Source organism: Manihot esculenta, chromosome 6 (assembly GCF_001659605.2).
Source record: "Manihot esculenta cultivar AM560-2 chromosome 6, M.esculenta_v8, whole genome shotgun sequence".
NCBI classification, from domain to species: Eukaryota; Viridiplantae; Streptophyta; class Magnoliopsida; order Malpighiales; family Euphorbiaceae; genus Manihot; species Manihot esculenta.
The window spans coordinates 9,644,885-9,667,654 of NC_035166.2; positions in this window are offsets into that span (position 1 = coordinate 9,644,885).

A 22,770-nucleotide genomic window follows, 5' to 3' on the forward strand; every position below is an offset into this window, starting at 1 on the left:
GGCCCGATTTAAGTCTGCCGTAAAGTCCAAGGCTAACTGCTCCATATCATAGGAGAACTACATAATTGATTGGTCAATAATATATATTAACTAGTCCCGACTATCATATTATTCTGGGTTCCTATAGGCTACTTATAAGTTAATAATCTATATGAAATATCTGCAGTTGTTAATATGTTATAGCGGTTGAGAATGTGAGTATTTTGCCCAACTACCTAATAAAATTTGCTGAAAGATCTTCTAAAAGCAAGTGCTGAATTGCAATTTGCAACATTATTCATCTAATCACGGTTTTGCAATTTTGTAGTTTTGCAGATGTGAGTATGATACGATGCGTAATAAAATGAAAAGACTTCAAAATATTGAAACTTTTCTTCTTGTAGAAATTTGAAAATCTGAAAGTAATAATTGGTTTATTTTAGTTTGGTTAGTGTCATGTGCCCAAATAATAAATAATTGAAACTTGAGCTCATAAAAGGTTAAAAAGAGATGAGCTTTACTCAATCACACTCAAAGCCTAGCAATCCAAAATTCTCTAAGCCATTCCATTACTATAAACTTGTTTTTGGAATTCAAGTCACTAATTTAGAACAAAATTTATCCATTACTTGATCCAATTAGTTGCCTTTGGAATAAATTGGGTAGTTTCATATAGCTGCGTCAGAGAAATACAACTAAATATTGAATTACCATTTGAATAATGCAGAAAAATATAATAAATTAAATATACATATGATTAAATGTGATCCATGTGTGCCACATGATGGATAAAATGTTACCCAATTAGTATACAAAATTCAAAATATTTCTTGCGATTTTTCTAAATTTTTAAATTCATTAAAAATATCCAAAATTGTAATTTTTTTTGTAATTGTAACCCATTTTTAAATTTAAATCAAAGGAAATGTGTCTTGTTGACGTGATAATGATACCTGAATTATTTTATTATATTTCTTAATACGTGGATAAATACTACTGTTACAAAAAAAACCAAAACTTTTTGCTTTTTGCAATTTAATTCAAATCTTTAAAAATTAATACATTCAATTCAAAATATCTAAATTTATCCTTCACCAAAAATTCCATTATTATTCTTCATCCCCATCTCATCTTATGTAAGGGGCCATAAGGTTTTTTTTTTTTTTTTTTTTTCTATTTTCTAGTTCTAGTCTCTTAATTTCTTTGAATGTTGATCATGCCTATATTTACTAGGAGGGTTGAGATTTGCAAAATCAATAACACAACTAGAGATAGTGAGGCTATAATTTTTATTTTTTACAATATTGAAATGATTTTTTATAAAAAATATAGTGAAATTTATCATAATGAATACCTGATAAAATATTTAGAAAAGGAAGAAACTAACAAAAATTATAATTTATTATAATTTTTGTTGGAACTAATGCAAAGAAGCTAAGGTTGTAATCCTTTGCACTAGAACGGATGGGGATAAAAATAATATACTTAGAGATTTTGATTTGAAATGTATTAATTTTTAAAGATTTGCAAAATAACAAAAAATTTTGAATTTTTTTATATCAATAGCCTTTATCTATGTGACATATGAGTATAATATAGAATAAGTGACATGGCAATGCCACATCAGTAAGACACTTTCCTAATTCAAGTTTAAAATTAGATATATTTGCAATTTTAGATAATTTTACTAACTTTTAAAGTTTTAGATTAAATCGCTAAATAGCGAAAAGATTTGGATTTTTTATATAAATAGGTCTAATATGTTTTTTTTATGTTGCGAAGGGATGATAGTAATAAGTAGTAACAATCATGGTCATTATCGATGTTGTTTTGGGCATAGTTAAGAATAATATGACATGCTTATGAAGTGAACTTGAAATCAGAAGGCACTACTATATATGTTCCTTACCACTTGAAACCAGTAAAAAAAAAATTTAAACTAATTAGCTTGAGTGTTACGGTCCCGGATAATGGATCGCGTTACGGGATGGTTGATAGAAAAGGAGCTCATAACACCTCAGACTCGTTAATGAAAGAGTATTAAATCTCACAATTTTAGGAATAAATTTTGCCTATTTTATTGAATAAAATTAAACTTCTTATATAGTGGAGGTACGCACAATCATAATATTTCTAATTAGAGTAGAAGTCTAAGAACTCCTAAAATAAGATAATAGAAATCTAATACCAAACGCATAAGATAAGATAAGATAATAGATAAATATAATATGTTTGCTAAGGATGTTATGGATTTAATCTATCTGTTATTCATAACATCACTCCCCTCCTGAAAAAAGAGCTTGTCCTCAAGCTCAAAGGTATAATATACAGCCTGAAAATAATTATTTAACTCACCAACTAACTAATAATTTATAAATTTGGGTGTCTAGATAAAAAATAATAACTCTATGTCTCTCTTCATCACACGAGAAAAAGTCAACTTTGACATTTTGGGGCACCACAGATCTTTATCCTCTCCAAAATTTTGTTGGCTACAGTTTGCCTCCCTATTGAAGGTGTGAACTAGTTCAAAGATTTGTTGAGCTAAGACATTCAAACGTGATCATTGTATGAAGGAATTAATCTTTTCTGGTAGATTTGTTGAATCACCCGTGACAACTGGCTTTTGTCTTTTCTGCCAAGTTTAAATGCTTAGCTATAGCTTCAAGCAAAACTTGTATCTCTTTTTGTTTATGACATTGCTATTAATACCGTTTCTCAGATAATTGGATATAGGAATCCAATTTCTGTTGTAAATTATATTAATCTCCTATGACGCCTTGCTCTGATACGAAGTTGTTATGATTCTGGGTTATGGATCGCGTCACAGGATGGCTGATAGAAAAGGAGCTCATTAGAGGAAGCTCTTAACACCTCAAACTCATTAATAAGAGAGTCTTAAATCTTACAATTTTAGGAATAAATTCTGCTTGTTTTATTGAATAAAATTAAACCTTTTATATAGTAGAGGTTCATACAATCATAATATTTCTAATTAGAGTAAAAGTCTATATAAGCAACTATTAGATAAAGAACTCCTAAGATAAGATAAAAAAAATCTAATAATAAACGCATAAGATAAAATGAGATATTAAAGATAAAATAATAGATAAATCTGTTTGTTATAGATATTATGGATTTAATCTATCCATTATCCATAATTATCTTGTTTGAGCATGTTTTTATACCCTTATTCTCATAATATGGGTTAGACTTATATTACACTTGATCTAGCATATTCAAATTTATTTCCGCACAAACTTCACCTCTATATAGTGAACTGATTCAGCTTCTATGGTTATTTGTTTCAGTTAGAACTTGTCATATTTTCCCAGTTATGATGACCACCTTCTTAATTATATACTTATTACATGGAAAAGAGAGATTATCATCTTTTTCTCATTAGTGGATGCTAACATTACTCCCCACTTGATTTTAGGCAGGAATTCTTTGAAACATGCCAAGTTTATATAAGACTATGAAGAAGGCATAAATGGTTGTCCAAGTTGAGGCAATTAAGGTTCAAAAAGAACTTGCTGCTTGTATGAATATCTTAGTTAGGTCCATCTTGTTTTCTGTCTTCCAGAGCAGAGTTTGATGGTTACGATAAAGATGAGCTAATTAAGTTATGCTATTCTCTATGTGTCCTTGTGGGAATGATGGAGATCATGCATAAGCATGTTCATATATAAGAATATACATCATGGGTTTGAGTTTGTAGTCATGTCCATCTGTAAGCATGCGTGTATCTATGTATTATGTCTTGTATTTGGAGTATAATTTGCCATTTTGATTTGCTAACAATGTGGAACTTAAGAGACTGAAGTCAATTAATGTCATGTCGGGTTAGAATATGGTTTTACCTTTAAAGTTTAGATTGAGTTGGCCTTAAACTGAACTAGACTGGGAAGAAAAGGTAATTGGCTTGTTATTCTAATTATGGTGCCTTGAACTGTGAAGGAACACAAGACACTGACTGAATCTTTTGTGTGTCAATCATTATGGACAAGAGATGAAAATGGATTGTTATTATGTCATTATGGATGGTTGTTGTTTTGAAATTTATTGGACTAATTCATTATTAATGGCTTAAATAAATGTAGGGACTAATAGTTATAGTTTGAGAACACATGGACTAAATTATAACAGTTTGAAAAGATAGGGACTAACTAATATATGCTTAAATTAAAGGGACTAAGTAGTTAGCTTTGTTAAACATTGGGACTAAATAGTAAATTTATCATTTATACACACATGTTTAACATAAAAATAACAAAAGAGCATGCAGCAAAAAAAAGCAATAAAAAATAAATCTGAAATTTCTAAAATTATAAAGAAAGGAAATAAAATTAAGAATATGCAGCCATTTTGGGAAGGGAAAAAAGGAATAGAAAAAGAGGAGAGAAGAGGAGAAGAGGAGAAGAGAGACAACAAAAAAATTATAAAAAAAAGGGAATCTGCTGTGTACCATGTCCAGCAGGGAGATAAAAGAAGAAAATGATAAAGGAAGAACTTGAATATGGGAGAATGAGAGAAAAATGAGAGATATACCTGCTGGTTGTTGTTAGGAGAGTAAAAGAGAGGAGAGAGGAAGAAGTATTTGGTGCAACTGCTATTTGAAATAGATGAGAAGAGGCTAGGGTTTTAACTTGCTGTTTAAAATAAAAAAAGGACTTAGCTGTTACTTGAGTAGGTGTTGCCTTGGGAGCCTCTTTCTTAGCACCTCACTGCTCCGAGGATCGCCTTACTGAATCCTGGCGTGCCACAGCCAGGTGAGGCAATGGTGCTTTGTTTCGCTTGACGCCTTTAATAACAGAAAAGGATATGATACTATCCTTAAGAGAGAACTAAATGAAAAAGAAAGCCAGTGGAAGTGTGAAACGATAGAATATATCTGCAGCCTTGCGGTACTTACTTTGCTTTATCTTTAGACTGCTTTTCATGTTAAGTGTATTTAAGATATCTCTATTTGAAAACCAACAACCTGTACGTATAGAGATCACTGAGGCTGCAATGGAATTAGGTCTAGAAGTGAGTATATGTTGTTTACCAGATATTATGCATGCTCATAATTTATCAATCTATTTGGTTATAAGTGTGATATTGTCAAATAATGATTTCATAAAAAATTGTTAGTATTTAAAAAGGTTTGTATTATTTTCCCTCTCACTCTTGGGTTTGCACTTCAACCACATGTTATGTACCTATCCAATTAATACCTTCAAATTAATTTTCAGTGGACTAATTAAATGTTTAAACTTGAAAAATGTGGAATGATAGCATCAATATGTAGCACTTGCATGTTTCTAGAATAAGAATACATAAAATTATGCTCCAAGTGCTTGTCCATAGCCAAACAGTGGTAAGCCTTTGATGATCTGAGATCCAATAGAATAGGGTTTTTCCAGGGTTTCGTATTACAGAATAAGGCTTAAAACTTTCTGAGGAGGGGACTCCTCTTTTATACATTGTCTTGCTTGCTGGTGACGTGTAAAGGTCTCTCCAGGATTGGGCCACGCGTCTCTGCCATACAGATTCGGGTGTACTAGGGTATCAGCTGCCTGCTACATGCGTAACGGCCTCTGATTCTCCTCATGCGTACGTTCGAGCGGATCTGCCAGGCTGTCTGGTGAGTACTGTTCTGGACCCCGGGCTGGGCCGAGAGTTGGGCTGGACGCTGGTCAGGGAGCAGGCTGGACTGAGTGAGGAAGCATGGTCGAGCCCGGCCCGGAAGCTGGAATGAGCCAAGCTTGTTGAGGGTATCAAGTACGTGGGCCTCTGTGTCGTGGGCCCTTGGCTGTGGTTAAGCCCCTGTTCTGGGGTGAAGAAATCCAGCGGTCATCAATTGCCCCTTCACCTTCTCGGGAGTTATTGCTTCAACTGCCGAGGGGGTGAATATCAAGAACCATCATGGCCGCGCCTGCTCGTGTCCAGGTGTCTTTATAATACTCTTTCATTTTTTTATCTTTGCGCAGTTTCTGAATCCTATCTGCTCTTTCCTCTTTCGGACTTTTCTTTATTCTCCGCGTTCTCGATTATTTTGCTTTCCTGTCATTGTTGTCTGGACATGTCTTTTCTTTCCTTTCTCATGAACATCTTTTAAGGATTCTGACAGCATTAATTGAGAATTCGGCTCTACCTTGTCCTGCAAAACATAAACTTTTGGATATGTATATTAACCTCACCTCTTTACCATTCCCAGGCACTTTGTTGGAACAGAGAGATTTTCTTGTTTTATCTGTGAAGGATCCATCTGGTGCTTTCTTCACGCGGGTGAAGGCGAGCTTAATATTACATTGCTGTGTTGCCCCAGGAATTTGTTTTAATCTTACTTTTATCATCTCGACGGAAAATTGTGCTAACTTATCTCTGCTTTGGGACTCTTTCGTCGTACCTGAGACGAAGGTGAGTCAATTCAAAATTTCGGAGGAGTGGATGTTACCTCTAAGGAGTTTGAATGTTGCTTTGGAGATCCGTCTGGTAGGGCGGTCGATGGGTGGGACCATTTGGCAAGTTGCTGAAATTATTTTGCCCAGATCTTCTGGCCGACCTCCCCCGTTGCTGCCTTCTTTGGATGGAAGGGGCTCAAGTGCTCGGCTTGTTGTTTTCTTTGATGTGAAGCACCAGTATTATTAGTCTCTTTGATGTGAAGTACCAGTATTATGCGAGACTGAGATCTGCTACACTCAGTCAGGCTTCTGCTGGTACCTTCACACGTTAGCCCGGCGATCCTCCTGAGGTCGTAATCTGAAGCCCGTTTTTTTTTTATGCGTGATATACACACAGCATATGACATGCGAGTTTGTCACGCGTATCACACTTGGGCAACCGAATGCCGACCTACAGAGGATCCATGGGAAACGCTTATGAGGATTAACTTCTTGGCTTTCTGCAGCTCTTTCTGCCAAACTCACATATCGAGCTGCGAGAGTTTCTCCGAACCGAAGACCGAAGTAGTAGGATAGGTGATAATGATGTAATTGTTGATGCTGATGTATGTGGTTATGTAAATCCTTTAAGGATAGTCTTTCGTCCCGTAGTGTAGGCCTTTGTAACGTGCTGTAATGTGCTCTTCTTCTTTTAATGAAGTTCTCGTTTTCGTTCATACTTGAGTTGTTCTTTCTTTACCATGGATGGAGTGCTGAAACTGCTTTTCTTCGTAGCTTTAACTGAAATTTGTTTTTTCCGAGCTAAACTAACTGTACTTGTAAGCCGAACTTCGGATCCATTTAGCCAACTGGGCTTTCATATTTCCAAACTGGGTTGCCTGACCGATCTATGAGCTCGGTCTCTACTTAGATGAATTGAGCTTTGAATCTCCTTCATCCGGGCTCTCAGGTGCGTTGTCCGAGCTAGACTAGCCGACCTGAGAGCTCTGTCTTTCGCTTAGTGAAATGAGCTCTGGGTTTCCTTTAGCTGGCCGGGCTCTCAGGTCATGTTGTCCGAGCTGGACTATTCCGACCTATGAGCTCGGCTTCGGATGAGTTGAACTCTAAGCTCTCAGCTCAGTATAGATCCGAGGTACCCTTGTTTTAGCAAGTCAAGTCTTATATATTCTATGTGATGAGTAGGTCTAACCTTTATCATGCTTTCATCTGCTTACATCTTTGAGTTTTTCTTTCCATTTCCTTGATACTTGCCATGGATGTGGTGAAGTGATGAATCTTGTGGGTTAAGTTGTCTTGGCTGGAGATCAGGTCTGAACAAGTTGGGCTTGCCTGGGCCTTTAAGTGCTGGGCTATCATTGTGAACCTGGCCCTTGATAGATGTAGACAAGCCCAGCGATCATCCTTTTGCCCTTTTACCTTCTCTCCGGTTATTGCTTAACCGTTGAGAGGGTAAACTTCGAGAGCAATTAATGATCGCGCCGCTCCAAGACAAAACTGTTCAGATCAACGTTCCGTCTCATCATTGCCTTTCATTTCGAAATCCTCCTGTCTTCCAAAGAAATTGGCTCTCTTCTGCTCTCTGTCTTCCTGCGACTCCTTTTGCGTATTTCACCTTATTGTGTTCTCAGGTACGCTCCCTTGTTCTTCAATGGCAAGTTCAAAGCTTCCTGATGTTGTTAACCTTGAGTCACGTATTACGTCTTCCAATATAACTGATCACATCTCCCGGAGGCTTTTAGATACTCCGTTGTATTTTATTCGAGCACCTCGTCCAAATGAGAGGATAGTTCTTCCCTACCCTCCCCCTCCTGGTTTAGTGGATCCCCAAGAGGGTCGTAGCATAGTGTTTTTCCTAAAGCAGAGAGAATTTGGTCTACCGTTTCCTTTTTCCCCTTTCTTTATTGAGGTCTTCGAATACTTCGGGGTAACTCCTCGGATGTTATCCCCAAACTCTATTTTGTTCATGTCCTGTTTCGAGTCTATCTGTCTGGGTTGGGGTTTCGCACCTACGGCCTGTTTGTTTGCCACTTTTTTCCGCCTGGTTAGGGCGAAGCAAAACTTCTATTACTTTTCCCCCCGTAATGGGCTATCTCTTCTTACGGGCTACAAGGATTCAATAAAGGGATGGGTAGAGAATTTCCTTGTGGCGGAGCTGAAACTGGGGTCCTGCCGATCATGGGATGTGGACCTAAGTTGGGGGGAGATCTTTCCGGGCTGTAACGATCTGCCCGAATTGAGTCTTATTGAGCAGGTCGGGTTGTGTCGACTGACTTCCGTTGAGAGGAAGTATGACGTCGAAAAGTGTATGTTCGCTGCCAATCTTAGGGATATCCGTGATACGGGTATAGTGTTTTGTCCCGTTATTCTGTTTCTTCTTTTCTTATAATATCAGAAGATATGCTGACTCTTTATAACTTCTTATTTTTTGCAGCTTCTGAGGTAAAAATGGATGGCATCAAATTCCCCAAGAACTTTGCCCTGTCTCGGGAGAATATGCATGCAATTTTTGACGCCTTTGGGGACGGGCGTTCGGTAGTTGAGATTGCTGCAGAGCTGGCTCAGGCCACTTCCTCCAAGAAGGTCAGCCATCCTCCTGTCAAGGCTGCTTCTCGATCTTCCAAGCCGGGCTCTCGCAGCTCCAAGTCAGCTCGGCCATCTAATCGTGATGGGTCGAGCTCAACTTCGACGCCCGCGGAAGGATCCAGGGAGACTTCCTTAGCTATTGTGGAGCAGGCCCAAGCTACTGGACAGGTGGGGCAAGATGTTGCCCATTCTGCTGAGGAGGTGTTAGGGGGAAAGTCTCAGTCCCCTGTTAAAGACAAAGGGACCTCTGGGACTGGGATGGAGATCATTCTCCTAGAGGATCAGAGCCCAGAGGTTTCTGTTGAAGGTGCCCCTGCCCCTGTGAGAACTGAGCCTGAGGGCACTCCAAAAACTGGGGAGAAACGTTCAACCCCTTCTGGAGCGTCTGCCCCTTCTCCTGCCCGGAAGAAACCCAGAACTGCTGCCAGGCCTTCTCCACCTCTCCCTCCTATTGGGAAAGGGAAAGGCGTTTCTGCTGTCCCTTCGTCAACCCCTACTGTCGACGTTCTAGATCCGTCAGCTATTACCTCTGAATCTCCGGCCAGTGCCGTTGCCGCACTGCTCAGGAAGCGAATGTTCAGCGGAACAACAGAGGTTTCGGATCCTCGCCTTCTGGCTCTGACTGGCCATCTGGCCAGTTCGACTAAAGAGCAGGTGTCCTTCCGGTCTCGCTCTCGTGAGGAGCTCGGATCCACAATTAGAGAAATGCTCCTGATGGTAAGTTATTTTTTCATTTCTCTCTGTGTTTGGTTTATTTCTTTTTCCTAAATGTTGGCTTCCCTTACCAGGTGACAGGTCTTTTTATGGAAGTTGATGCTCGCGACCACTCTCTCCGAGAGTCCGTGGACCGCCAGATCGAAGAGGCGCGACGCGATGAGAACCTGACTGCCACCAGCGACGCAAGAGGTCACCTGGTAGCCGCCCGGGAGCAGATCCAGACTCTCCAGGTGGAGTTATATTCTGCGCGGGAAGCTACTAAAAAGGCTGAAGACAAAGCGGCTGAGGCAGCAGAGCACAGCAAATCCCTGGAATCAGAGCTGTCCCGTACTTGCGGGATTCTCCAGGAGACTGACAAGAGGGCAGCTAAAGTGGAAGCTCGTTGTGTAGAGGTTGTGAAACAGCTGTCCTCTATGACAGTGGCCCTTCAGGAAAGGGATGATGCTATTGGCCAGAAAGCTGAAGTCCAGCGCCAACATGAGGCCTTAAAGGCTGATTTCGAAAGACTTCAAGCTTACCTGGATGAGGTGAAATCTCAGAAGGGAGGTGCCCTAGCCCGGGTGGAGGTCCTTGAGCAGGAATTGGGTGCAAGTTCTGTGGAGTTCAACCTTCGCCAACAACAGCTTAAAAATGAAGTCAGGGCTGTGGAGCGTAAATGTTTAGCCCTACTCGAGGTGGTAAAGTACGCCGAGGGGAAAGCTCAGCTAAATCGTGAACGGTATATAGCGGAGTATCAGGAGTCTGATGAGCTGAAGGTTAAAATTGAACAGGCCTGTGAAGCTCATCTTCAGGACTACAAAGACTCTTCTGAGTTTGAGGAATTTGTAGCTGAGGCCTGTGAAGAACATCTCTATGAGTTTAGAACTTCTGGTGAGATGAAAAAGGCTATCCTTGATAAGGCCTTCCGTATGTATGCGACTGGCTACAATCGCGGTTTGAGAGAAGCTAGACAGGCTCCTGATATCCCTTTGGCCAAGCTTCGCAAGCGTGAAGTGGACTCAGATGGTGAGTCAGTGCTGTATGGGGAGGATGATTTCCCTATGCCTCGAGGAGATTCCCGGAGGAACCGAGATCGGCCAGCTGAGTCTTGTTCAGAGGGGTCCGAGCTAGGGTCGGAGGAGGACGATCTTGATTCTGTAAAAGAAGGCCTTCATCCTGGGTCAGAAATTGCCCCTACTATTGAGAGTTCTGGTCCGAAGGACACCGAGCTTCCTTCAGGGGTGGCTGTAAACAGGAATAGTGAGGGTGTTCTTATTGATGTAAGTCCTTTAAGGACTATTCATCCTCCTTCCTCACCGGAGAAATAAATTGTAATAGTTATTAATGGAATCTTAGTTTCCTTTTTGTTTTTCATATTCTTTGACATTTATCTTTACTCTTCGTATGTGTAATGTAGACTGCATATGTTTATTCAGAAGCTCTAATTTAATCTTAAGTTGTGAGTTCAGCTCTTAGCTGTCGTCTGAGAGATCAAATCTCGTACCCATTTGGTGGCAACTGTCATGCTAGTTTTTGACTTCTAGTCCTTCTTTCTTCGTTGTGACTTTGTATATTTATTTTAAATAAACTGATTTAGGCTTCTGATTATAGCCTCAGTATCCTCCTAAGGTTTTGTGAGTTCTTCTATGGAGGGAGCTCGGCCTTTGTTTTTGGCTTTCGTATCTTGATCTTATGAAGAAATGAATCTATCCGAGCTAGGAGCTCGGTTTTGGGCTTATTGGTCCGAGCTGGGAGCTCGACTTTTTTTTTTTTTTTTTTTTTTTTTTTTTTTTTTGGCGGGGCCCTGAAGTCCTTCACCAACTATTCTTTTGCCAGGAGATCTTGGGGATCCTGGTCTTCTACCTCCAGGAGGTCTCTATGTCTCAAGGAGGTCTTCTTTTGCCAGGAGATCTTGGGGATCCTGGTCTTCTACCTCCAGGAGGTCTCTATGTCTCAAGGAGGTCTTCTTTTGCCAGGAGATCTTGGGGATCCTGGTCTTCTACCTCCAGGAGGTCTCTATGTCTCAAGGAGGTCTTCTTTTGCCAGGAGATCTTGGGGATCCTAGTCTTCTACCTCCAGGAGGTCTCTATGTCTCAAGGAGGTCTTCTTTTGCCAGGAGATCTTGGGGATCCTGGTCTTCTACCTCCAGGAGGTCTCTATGTCTCAAGGAGGTCTTCTTTTACCAGGAGATCTTGGGGATCCTGGTCTTCTACCTCCAGGAGGTCTCTATGTCTCAAGGAGGTCTTCTTTTGCCAGGAGATCTTGGGGATCCTGGTCTTCTACCTCCAGGAGGTCTCTATGTCTCAAGGAGGTCTTCTTTTGCCAGGAGATCTTGGGGATCCTGGTCTTCTACCTCCAGGAGGTCTCTATGTCTCAAGGAGGTCTTCTTTTACCAGGAGATCTTGGGGATCCTGGTCTTCTACCTCCAGGAGGTCTCTATGTCTCAAGGAGGTCTTCTTTTGCCAGGAGATCTTGGGGATCCTGGTCTTCTACCTCCAGGAGGTCTCTATGTCTCAAGGAGGTCTTCTTTTGCCAGGAGATCTTGGGGATCCTGGTCTTCTACCTCCATGAGGTCTCTATGTCTCAAGGAGGTCTTCTTTTGCCAGGAGATCTTGGGGATCCTGGTCTTCTACCTCCAGGAGGTCTCTATGACTCAAGGAGGTCTTCTTTTGCCAGGAGATCTTGGGGATCCTGGTCTTCTACCTCCAGGAGGTCTCTATGTCTCAAGGAGGTCTTCTTTTGCCAGGAGATCTTGGGGATCTTGGTCTTCTACCTCCAGGAGGTCTCTATGTCTCAAGGAGGTCTTCTTTTGCCAGGAGATCTTGGGGATCCTGGTCTTCTACCTCCAGGAGGTCTCTATGTCTCAAGGAGGTCTTCTTTTGCCAGGAGATCTTGGGGATCCTGGTCTTCTACCTCCAGGAGGTCTCTATGTCTCAAGGAGGTCTTCTTTTGCCAGGAGATCTTGGGGATCCTGGTCTTCTACCTCCAGGATGTAACGACCCGGAAACCGATACCCCTCTGTAACGGCCCGAACCGCCACCGGCGCTAGGATCCAGATCGGCTTAAGGCCGCCGAGACCCGTAGCAAGCCAAACTTACATACTATTACCTGGTCAAATCCCATACATGATTAAAACTTAACCATAAAAACATGAAAACTGAACATCTGCTGAATCCAAACCTGACCTGTGCATGTATCCTGACATGAAACATACATCATAAAATCATAAAACCTCCACTGGAGTCCTCATCATATACTCCAATGGGGTAACATTACATGCCTCAAGTTTGGTTCTCAACTCAACATATAACATAAACATAACCATGCATTAACAGGGATTAACCAATCTATAGGGCCAAGCACACTCTAATCCATAAACATTAACTCTACAATCAGTTACATACATTATCTAAACTTATATTACATGAACTTATATTACATGTCCACTTCTAAAACTACTAAACTGATACATAAACATAAACTATTACATAAAACACACGTCTCTTAATCTTTACCCTGCTGACTTCTGAGCTCTGACTTACACCTGCAACACTGGGGTTAGGGGATGGGGTGAGCTACAAGAGCCCAGTGAGTAGAAACAGAGAAAACAGTTCATTACTTATGATTTCATTTTATTATTCATTATTTATTTTATTTTATTTCATTTTATTAAAAACATTTGCTTTAATTCCTCCATTTTTAGGTATATTATTATTCATTTAACTTTTTCTTTCTTTCTTTTTCTTATTCATGCTTTCATGAAATGCGTCATATCACAACGAATACACATCAAACATTTCTTCCCCGCTTGAGTTCACGCTAGCAATCTCTTCCTCTTGCGGGTGATTTTAGAGGGTTCTCGAAACGTCCTTCCCCTCAGGGTTAGACATGACCCCAACATTCCCTCTGTCAAAACTTGGTCCCGAAGGAGCTCTCATAGGGCTTTCCTACATGTACTTGCCCGATTGACAAAGACTCATTGACAGACTTGTGGGCTATTGAGGTCGCCTTGGTCCACCCATCACATCATATACACAGCAATTTATGCAATGCGTCATATTCGTGAAACTAGTGCAATCATCCTATTACATATAAACATGATGCATGCATATGCTTTAGGCATTTGAATTCCTTAAAATAAAAGATTAGGTTTAGTTCTACTCACCTCCTGGCAGACGCTGACTGACTCTGCAACTGTTAGCACTACTGGCCTCCTCGGTCCCTCGGGTCCGATCCTACACAGGTGGACTCGAATGAGGTGCCAAACATACTCTAGACAACTCATAAACATACCCCCTAAAACCCCTCTAAACATCACTTAAACATACATAGAAAACACCCAAGAAACGGCTGGACAGGGCACTTTCGGCGGCACCTTCGGCGGCCGAAAGCCCCTTCCAGAGACGAAACTCGGGTAAGTTCGGCGGCAGGTTCGGCGGCCGAAACCCTTGGACAGAAACGAAAGTCCCTCCTTCGGGGGCACGTTCGGCAGCCTAAAGACTGCCTCCCATGCAGGTTCGGCGGCCGAAACTCCTTTCGGCGGCCGAACCTAGTCCCCTCTGGACGACAGGTCCGATTCTGCCAAGCCAAAAACCAAACTCAAATATACCCAAATCCTCACATACTCTCTCCCAATCATGCATACTCACTCCCACAAGCATAAAGGAGCATAAACTAACATAAACTCCTCAACACAAACATCACATAACATACATTGGGTATAAAACCCACATAAACCTACATATGCATTTCTACCCCAAACTCAACCATCAAACTCATTAAAACTTCATGAAAACACTAGGGAAGCAAGGATCTACACTAACCTCTTGAAGATCGAGGGCTGGTGTGACCCCTAACTCGGAGGTGTGGAGAATCCAAGCTCCAAAAGCTCCAAGCTCCCAAAACTCCTTTTAAGCTTTAAATCTTCAAACACAAGGGTAGGAATCATGAAAAACTTGAGAGATGGATAGAGAAAACACGAAAACGACCAAAGGGAGGCGTCAACTCACCTGAGCTCGAGAATGGGGAGAAAACTCACCCATTTCCGATCTGAGGGCCCTTTATAGGTGGCCTGGTCAAAGACCTTCGGCAGCCTAACGTGCCCCCTAAACTCATGCATGTTCGGCGGCCGAACTTGACTTTCGGCGGCCGAACCTTGGCTCGTTCAAACAAGACTTTCGGAGGCCAAAGGCGCTCCCGAAGCCTTCCCATGTTCGGCGGCCGAACTTCACTTTCGGCGGCCGAACCTGGCAAACGCCTCCTTGGTCTTTTCCCTTTCAAAACTCAATTCATTTTCATCTAAAACCATGAAATCATGTGAAAACATTTTAGAAAACACATTCTACCCTTCTAGAGAGATCCAACACCCTAGATTCCGCCGGAAGGCAGGAATCCCGATGCCGGATTCTAGCCGGGTATTACACAGGAGGTCTCTATGTCTCAAGGAGGTCTTCTTTTGCCAGGAGATCTTGGGGATCCTGGTCTTCTACCTCCAGGAGGTCTCTATGTCTCAAGGAGGTCTTCTTTTGCCAGGAGATCTTGGGGATCCTGGTCTTCTACCTCCAGGAGGTCTCTATGTCTCAAGGAGGTCTTCTTTTTTTTTTTTTTTTTTTTTTTTTTTTTTTTTTTTTTTTTCAAAGAGAAGTAACACGCTTAATGGAGATAACATCATTGCGTAAAGAATGGCGTTATTTTATTTATTTGTGCCTTTCAGAGTACATATATTTCAAGGGAAGTACCTTTTTAAGTGCTGGATGTTCCAGGCGTGGGGCTCGGGGTTTCCTTGCATATCTTCAATTCGGTATACCCCGGGCTTAACCACTTTTGTCACCTTGAATGGACCTTCCCAGGTCGGTGCTAGCTTGCCTGCGGCTGCTCTTTTTCCTGTAGCTTCCAAGTTTCTTAAAGTCAGGTCTCCCACCTTTAGGCTTCTTTCTCTGACCTTTTGATTATAATATCTTGCCGCTCGTTGTTGATAAGCAGCAGTTCGGACTTGTGCTTCTTCCCTAACTTCTTCAAGAGCATCCAGGTTGCTTCTTATCTTGTCCCCATTGGTGTCCTCACTGAGAAATTGAACTCGATGAGTGGGGATCTGTAATTCAACTGGAACTACGGCCTCGGTACCGTAAGCGAGTGCGAACGGTGTTTCCTTAGTGGGTGCTCTGGGAGTAGTTCGGAGTGCCCATAGGATGCTATTGAGTTCTTCTGCCCAATTTTCCTTTGCACCGTCCAGCCGCTTCTTTAATCCTTGGAGGATTGCTCTGTTAGTGACTTCCGTTTGGCCATTGGTCTGAGGATGGGCTACAGAGGAGAACTTATGCCATATGCCAATGTTTGTTGTGAAGGCTCTGAAAGTGCTGCAATCAAATTGTCTACCATTGTCTGAAATAAGTACTCTTGGTATGCCAAATCTGCAGATGATATGTCCCCATACGAAATCTATCATCTTGCGAGCTGTGATTGTGGCTATTGCTTCTGCCTCTGGCCACTTCGAGAAATATTCCACAGCCACTACTACAAATTTCCTTTGCCCCGTAGTCTTGGGGAAAGGTCCCAGGATGTCAATTCCCCATTGTGAGAAAGGCCATGGACTGGATATGCTTGCTTGAGGAGTGGCAGGGGTTCTGATGGCATTAGCAAATCTCTGACATACGTCGCATCTTCGGACGAACTCTTCTGCTTCTTTTTTCACAGTGGGCCAGTAGTATCCTTGTCTGAATATTTTGTTAGCTAATGTCCCTGCTCCCTCGTGAGCCCCACATAGGCCTCTATGTATTTCCTCCATTACCTTTACGGCTTCTGCTGGACTCACACATCGGAGCCATGGGATGGACTTCCCCTTTCTGTACAATGTTCCCCTTATTACTTGGTAGTTGGCAGCTCGAGCTGCTATCTTTTTGGCTTCGTCTTTATCTTCAGGAAGTTCGCCCTTCTCTAAATATTTCAGATAGGGGCTCATCCAAGTTAAGCTCTGTTCCACCTGCAATACAGTGTTTGTTTTCTTGTAAGCAGGTGTGAGGACATGCTGTATGTATACTTCGTCAGGGAGCTGCTCTAACTCTTCTTTGGTCAATCGACTAAGCAAGTCTGCCTCCTCATTTTCGTCCCAAGGTATTCGTTGAAATCTGACGATAACTCCCCGTTCTGTGAGCTCGGCTTCTATGGTTTTTACTTTATCAAGATAGTTCTGCATGACTGGATCTCTGGCCTGATATACCCCCGTTACCTGGTTGATCACCAGCTGAGAGTCACTATTCACCTCGAGGTCGGTTACCCCTATTTCCGAGGCTACCAACATCCCATTCACCAAGGCCTCGTACTCGGCCATATTGTTAGAAGCCTTGAATTCTAATCGCAAAGCATAACACACTCTGAAGCCCTCCGGCCCTTTAAGCATTATCCCCGCACCGCTGCCCTCAGAGCCTGATGCTCCGTCTACATATAGCTTCCAGCTGAATTCTTGGGAAAGCTCTCCCTCTTCTTCCTTTCTAGGTATCTCCGAGGATGATCCTTCCTTCTCCTCATTGAATGAGCATTCTGCTATGAAGTCAGCCAGCGCTTGAGATTTTATAGCTGTCCGAGGTCGGTACTCCAGACAGTAAGGGCTGATTTCCACGGACCATGCTAACATCCGTCCTGAAGTTTCCGGCCTGCGTAAGATCTTCTTTAAGGGTTGGTCCGTCATCACAACTCCTTGGTGGCCTTCCAGATAAACTTTGAATTTCCGAACTGCCAACAGCAAGGCATAAGCCAGTTTTTCAATGCTCGAGTACCTGACCTCAGTGTCTCTGAGTACCTTGCTGATGTAGAAAACAGGTTTCTGCTCTCCTTCTTCCACCCTTACTAGTACCGCGCTGACTGCCTGTTCTGAGGCTGCCAAGTATATCAGAAGCTCTTCCCCTTTTATGGGACTGCTGAGCACATGAGGCGAGCTAAGATACTTTTTAAGTTCCGCGAAAGCTTCTTGGCAATCCTTTGTCCATTCAAAATTCGGAACCTTCCTCAATTTTTTGAAGAATGGCAAACACTTTTCTGCCGACCTCGACATAAATCGGTTGAGCGCCACTACTCTCCCGGTTAATCTCTGGACGTCCCTTACGCAGGTCGGCTCTGGCATATTCAATATGGCTTCTATTTTCTCCGGATTGGGCTCAATGCCTTTTCCACTCACCATGTATCCCAAGAACTTTCCCCCTCTGATGAAGAAAGCACACTTTGCTGGATTTAACTTCATTCTGTATTGATCTAACACCCCAAATATCTCCTTTAGATCTGCTACATGCTGTTGAAAAGTTGAACTTTTAACCACCATGTCATCCACATACACTTCTACATTCCTGCCAATCTGTTTCTTAAAGATTTTATTCATTAATCGTTGGTAAGTTGCCCCGGCGTTTCTTAATCCGAAAGGCATAGCTTTGTAGCAGTAAGTCCCGTCTTCAGTTATAAATGAGGTTTTCTCCTCATCCGACTTCGCCATTGGGATTTGGTGATAACCAGACATAGCATCCAAAGAAGACATATAATCAAATCCGGCCGTTGAATCGACCATTTTATTAATATCAGGGAGGGGGTAACAATCTTTGGGGCAGGCTTTATTTAGGTCGGTAAAGTCTATGCACATCCTGTATTTGCCATTGGCTTTTTTGACTAACACAGGATTTGCCAACCATTGTGGGTACATTACTTCCCTAATAAAGCCTGCCTCTTCTAACTTCTGCACTTCCTCCCGGGTGGCTTGCTGTTTTTCTCTTCCTACTACTCTCTTCTTTTGCTTCACTGGTCTGGCCTCGGGGAGGACATTCAATCGGTGTGTCATCACTTTGGGGTCAATTCCTGGCATGTCTGAGGGCTTCCATGCGAAGGTCGACGCGTGACCTCGGATCAGAGTCATGACTTCACCTTTTTGTTCTTTGGTGAGGTTGGCGTTAAGACTGAAAACCTTGCTTGCATCTGCTTCTGATAAGGGGAAGGTCTCCAATTCTCCGACTGGCTCTGTCCGGGCTTCTTTTGTTTCATCTCTGACCTCCAAAACTTCCGAGTCGAGTGCTTCTCCAGTTGAGCTCGGTTCTGTTACTGTGGCTAAGTATACCGTCCTTGCTTCTTCCTGGCTGCCCCGAACCATTCCCACTCCTTCTTCCGTTGGAAACTTGAGTGCCAAATACCTGATGCTGGTGACAGCTTCAAAGCTAAACAACGCCGGCCTCCCTAAAATCGCATTGTAACTCAGTGGGAGTTTAACCACCAAAAACACCTCATGATGGGTGCGAGCTCTGGGTGCTTCTCCCAAGGTAAGGGCCAGCTTCACCTTTCCTTCTACAAATACCGGTGCTCCTCCGATCCCTTTGATGGGTGACTGGTCCCGAACCAGCTGTTCCTCCGGGATTCCCATCTGTTGGAAAACCCGATATGGCAATAAATTGACCTTACTCCCATCATCCACCAGGACCTTCTTCACCCGAAAATTATGAATGACTGCTTCAATAACAAGCGCGTCATCATGGGGCATCTGAATGCCCTGTGCATCTTCTGAAGAGAAAACGATGGCCATGGGTGAGTGTTCAACAATCTGCATGACCTCGCCATTGCTGATCTCTCCTTCCTGGTTTCTCTTCTTTCCTCGACGGCTCATCCGTCCTCCAGTTCCTCCAACAATCATATTAATAGTCCCACTAGACCCATCATTCACTGGTCCAGCTCCGGTTCTCCTGGGCATCTGGGCTGCCGGACTGGGCGGAGGCCGCTGCCCCTCCGGTTTCTTCACAAAATTTTTGAGATGCCCCCTCTTTATCAATCTTTCAATCTCCGCGATTAACTGAAAACAGTTATTTGTATCGTGGCCATGTGTCCGGTGGTACTGACAATACTTGTCAGGATTCCTCTGATCTGCTTCCGTCCTCATGGGTGTAGGCCACTGGAGGAACTCCTTATCCTGGACTGCCATGAGCACTTCGGCTCTGGAAGCGTTAAGGGGAGTAGGCTTCTCAGGAACCCAAGGGGGGAGCACTCGTGGTTCATGAGCCCTGGGAGGAGGGGGGGGCCTTTGATCCCTTCTTTCCCAGGCCTGCTTATATGGCTCAGGCCTCTTCCCACGCTTCTTCTCGTGTTTTTCCAGCCTTCCTTCCTCCGGGGCTTTCTCTTTTCCTGCCACCCCTTTGGCAAATCTACTCGTTACTAAGGCGTCATCCTGCCTTATGTATTTTTCCGCCCTCTTCATCAACTCGGCCAGTGAGGTCGGAGGTTTCCTGCTCAAAGAACCAAAGAACTCGGCAGAGGTTGTTCCCTTTTGCATGGCCTCTACCGCCCTTCCTTCGTCGAGCTCGGAAATCTGCAGGGCCTCCGTATTGAAACGGGCGACATACTCTCTGAGAGATTCACCAGCTTTTTGCCTAACTGTTTCCAGATAGCTCGTCTTCCTATCTGCTGGCACCCCGGCTACGAACCGGCTGATGAAGCGGAGGGCAAGATCTCCAAAACTTTTAATGCTTCCGGCCTCCAGGCTGTTGAACCATGCCCTCGCTGGTCCCGAGAGCATTGTTGGGAACACCTTGCACATCAGGGCATCTGACAGAGTTTGCAACTCCATGAAGGTCTTATAGTTCATGACATGTTCTCTCGGGTTTCCAGCCCCATTATAGGCCGCCATTGGTGGCATCATAAACTTTTTGGGAACGGTCTCCTGCTGCATTACCTTCGAGAAGGGAGAAGAAGTAGGCAAGGAGGTTTGACTCTGACCTTTCTTATCTAGCTCGGCTAGGAGCTGCTCCTTCAACCTTTTCAGTTTTTGGTTCATTTTCTCGTCTTCTGGGTTGGATCTCTTGCCCAAACTACATTCTTCCTCCTCTGTTTCAGTTCCCGTTTCCCTGGTTGTTTCAGCAGAATAGTCGTCCACCTCTTCATTTTCTATCATCTCTCTTGCCCTTCTCCCATGGATTCGGGCCTCCAGTTCTTCCTCTCCTCCGGCATCGTGGCTGTTGGTTTGGAAGCGGACAGAGGTAGGTCGGGGTTCATCGGTTCTGGGTTCCTCCACTACCGGGAGTGCGTTTACTGGGGTGCTAAGTCCCCTCTGTTGCATTATCTGCCCCAACCAGTGAGCAGTGGTCTGTAACTGGAGAGCCATGGTTTGAATGTCTTGATTAGACAGGGTCATGGTAGGAGTATTCCCTGCCAAGCTTGGCGAGGGAGTAAGGGAAATAGGGGTTTGGTTATTCATTGCTGTAGGGCTAGAAAAAGAGAACTGCTGCCCATCTTGGGCAGAGCTCAGATCATTTGGAATGTTAAGGTTACTTTCTTGGTGGTTTGCCATCGTGGATCTCAGTGGGTTTTGAAAGTGAAAACTCCGGTGATGAAAAGATCTCCTTCGTTTCCCACAGACGGCGCCAATTGATGATCTGAGATCCAATAGAATAGGGTTTTTCCAGGGTTTCGTATTACAGAATAAGGCTTAAAACTTTCTGAGGAGGGGACTCCTCTTTTATACATTGTCTTGCTTGCTGGTGACGTGTAAAGGTCTCTCCAGGATTGGGCCACGCGTCTCTGCCATACAGATTCGGGTGTACTAGGGTATCAGCTGCCTGCTACATGCGTAACGGCCTCTGATTCTCCTCATGCGTACGTTCGAGCGGATCTGCCAGGCTGTCTGGTGAGTACTGTTCTGGACCCCGGGCTGGGCCGAGAGTTGGGCTGGACGCTGGTCAGGGAGCAGGCTGGACTGAGTGAGGAAGCATGGTCGAGCCCGGCCCGGAAGCTGGAATGAGCCAAGCTTGTTGAGGGTATCAAGTACGTGGGCCTCTGTGTCGTGGGCCCTTGGCTGTGGTTAAGCCCCTGTTCTGGGGTGAAGAAATCCAGCGGTCATCAGCCTTGATAGAAATTTTGAAGCAACATTCTCTAATTCTAAAAACTTCAGGCAGCAACAACGTTTTGTTTCCAAGCCCTCTGTTCTCCTTAACCTACTATTGGAAGCCAGGAAGTCTTCTTTCCTGAGAAAAAGAACAGGAATGAATAGTTTTAAACAACTGGTTGGTTCTAGTTTGGTGAGACAATTTCATGGATGGGCTTATGATTTTGTGATAGAATTGGGGGTTCTACAAGATTGATCCATGATGTGGTGAAATTTTATACAATTATTTTATACAATTATTCATATATTTTTTAGATTCGCATCTTTTTAATTTAATTGATTTTTCTTATTCTTGTTAGGTTTTATGTTTAATTATAGAATTTTTAATTTTAGCCTGTTATTGATGTTTTCAATTAATTTTTAGTGTTTTTATAGGTCAAAACAAGTCAAAAAATGAAGGATGTACTTTGGAAAGAAATTCGGAGGAGTTTGGAGAGGTTTTTAAAAGAGCAGATAAAAACATGGGGTAGACCTGTGTTTTTACCTCTGCTCCGTGTTTTGGCCTCCTGCCCCATGTTTTTCGCAGGACAAATTTTTTGAAGCCTGAATGATGTAGTGGTAGACCCGTGTTTTCATAATCTACCCCTGTGTTTCAGTCCCTTCCATGCGTAATGCCCTATGTTTTTATCTGAAATCCTAATTTTTTAGGTTTTCCTTTAAGACCACGGATTAGGAGTCTCAAAGGGGTATAAATATATCATAATTGACGGGAGAGTGTTTTTGCCTACTTTTGAACATATATCATAATCTAGAAGGAGATATTTATCTAGAGTTTTTCTTTCTTCTCTTATTCTTTTGATTTATTGTTCATAATTATTTTAGAATAATTTTGGATAATTTCTCAATAGACTTTATTGTTGAATTCTTGAACATGAGCAACTAAATTCCTTTGCTAGAGGATTTGATGTAACTTGGATTATTGATTCTTTTTAATTTATTTGATTTGATTTTCTTTACCAATCTATTATTCAATTCTTGAGATCAATTCTTTTGAGTACTTACGAGATGCTCGAATGATTTGACCTTGAGATTAATACTAGAAGGGAATGTTTTAGGACTGAATTAAGAATTGAATATCACAGTAATATTAATTGGATTGGAAATGAAGATTTGTTTTGTGGAGTCTTACACAAAATAATCACAGTATTTACGAAAATAATTAGAGAATTATCAGATTATTAAGAGATAGGTGACGATCTTTAGTTAATTAATTTGGTCTTACTA